The 2,500-nt window shown below is 38.6% G+C and overlaps 1 protein-coding gene across 1 annotated transcript in view; it reads left to right on the top strand.

The window, feature by feature from the left end:
* The window catches only part of LOC113825069 (glutamate receptor 1-like), a 590,162-nt gene that overhangs the window by 359,020 nt on the left and 228,642 nt on the right, over window positions 1-2,500 (top strand).

Raw genomic sequence — 2,500 nt, 5'->3', positions numbered from 1 at the left:
TGTAGCATATTTCAACACACGGGAAATACCGCACGATTCCAAACTTCAAAAGTTGGTCTGGACGTAATCCATCTGGACGTAAGGGACACGTTTTGTAGAGAAACATGCTAACTAAGCCTCGGGATGATGCAGTAGTTCCTTTCCGCCCCGACCTGACCCTAGCATGCTGACGTCAGCATACCAGTGCTCATTCACAGCTGAGTCGACTGAGAGGGGCAGCCGAGCGCGAACCCACGACCATGTGATTGCAAAGTCAGCGCACCACTGAGGTAATGATAGTAGTGATAATGGTCACTTTGGCTATATTCGTCATTATCATTACCTATTTGCACGATTATCATCATCATAGTTCTGAAGGATATCGGCCTTGTTATTATTACAAGTAAGAGAGAGAGAGAGAATGGATAATTCCCAATTCAAAGAATTCCTTAATCTTGAGAATCTCTTCTTTCTGATTTTTTTTTATGACAAGAAGGACTTAACCAAAATTATTATATCACTTGTGGTTGTTGGATTATGTTCCAAATTTCACACATCACTGAATCCCTAAAAATGGTGATCAAAGGGAAAACAAATGATCAGTTATAATAAGCCTTCGTTATAAAGAACCATGGTGAGGGGGGGGGGTATTTTTCAAGAGGGACCAGCTGTTTACTAAATTTCATTTCTGTTCAAGTATTTTATACCCGACTTTATTTCCCCGGGGAGTTTATCATGGCCATGCAACGCTCGCCATGCAAAATAAGAGAACGAAAATCATAGGTTTTTATATATATAATTGAGCCTCAATGGAGATAGATATATGGAGATTGCGTACCTTCCGAGAAGCAGAGAGAAAAACGAAATTCTGTGTTTTCTCCTAACTGTAGTAATGAATATTGACGTAAAAATTGCCGACGAATCCATGAAATAGTTTTCTTGGTTAGCTGGGAGAACAGCTGATTGCTTGGCAGTGTATGCTGGGTCTCGGATTTCCCGGAATGGAACAGTTGAAAACAGTAGTATCCAAGAATATAAAGCGAAAAGAGTATTGCAGAAAGTTGAAAAAAAAACATAATTGCAATTAAAACTTGGGCAGTTGCTGTGCTGCCATATGGAGTTTGGGTGATAAACTAGACGGAATTGGAACTCTGAAGACATAGACAAGGAGACGCGAAAGATCATGCTATTGTTTTGAACTCTTAGAACAATAGGCTAAGGGTATGAGGCTGTGTGTGCCAACATGATGACTGTGAAGTGATATGTACTTATTGCATGACAGTTATTAAGAATAATGATAGTACTTAATCTCCAACAGAGCAATTGCTACAAGAGTGATTAGACATAAACACTGAATAAGAGAGAAAAAGGTGAAGTTAAATAGATAGATACAAAGCGGGAGAAAGAGATAGAGAGAGAAACAGACAAAAAGACGTACTAAAAGAAAGGATGACAAATAAAAGTATACATTAAAGTATAAAAAAAGACGAATAGAAATATAAAGAAAGAAAAGACGAGTACAGCTGAGGGAAAAATCAGGCTGGAAATAGTACTGAGCGCCCTAGCCTGGAGCGGCCAGTGATAACGGATGTCGTAAAGTAGCAAAATTGACGATAAAACTGTATCATAGAATCTGCAGGAATTGGTCCGAGACAGTAGCTCGTATAAAAGTTGAATATAAAATATATTGGTGGACGATAAACTGCGAAACATCTACGCTATACAAACAGCCGCCCTTAACGGTGTAATATCCTTTATAGGTAGGCCTATGCAAGGGAACGGGTCTGGAAAGGCTGATAGCCATACAAAAAAGTGATTTCTCGATACTTACAACGAAAATGATATCGAATAACAGAAGCGACGTAGAATTGATATTCCTCACAATATCCGTGAGTCAAAAACAACTTTCTGAGCGAGACGAACCATAAAATCGGGCTTTATAGGCAGTTGACAAGATGCTAAAAGAGTACTTAATCATTACTGTTATTTCTTCCTTCGTCGAAAGCCTCAGCTGATACTCACTCACTTAATGATTTATCTTTTCATTTAACTATTCGTATGATGTAAGTCTCTAATTGACCTGATACTTCCCATTATTTTTCTAAGAGGCAATTGCTAATACAAAGAATATTAAGAGAGAAGTCCGAAGACCTTCGAACCCCTTTCTTGGTATGCCTTTGATTCCCCAAAAAGAGAAAGAAAAAAAGGGTAGAAAATAGACAAAAATGAAAGAAATATTGCGTTTTAAGTGCAGGGCCAAATGACCTGTCGAAAATAATCTAATTCTGACGAGATTTATATCTATATGACTCTGAGGCTGAGAAGTGCCGAGAAATGACATGGGGAGCCTTACTGACTATCCCCACAGCACTAAAAGAAAATGACTGGATGCCGAAGTCTATGGGAAGAAACTTGGTATTCGGTTACGAGACGGTGGCAAGGGTCAGCAGTATAAGATATTGTTTTTAAAGGAAATTAATCTAGTAGTGATAACGGTCACTTTGGCTATATTCGTCATTAT

This window comes from Penaeus vannamei, chromosome 18 (genome assembly GCF_042767895.1).
Source record: "Penaeus vannamei isolate JL-2024 chromosome 18, ASM4276789v1, whole genome shotgun sequence".
Taxonomy (NCBI): Eukaryota; Metazoa; Arthropoda; class Malacostraca; order Decapoda; family Penaeidae; genus Penaeus; species Penaeus vannamei.
The sequence above is the reverse complement of the archived record's forward strand: the minus strand, read 5'-3'. Positions and strand labels throughout refer to the sequence as shown.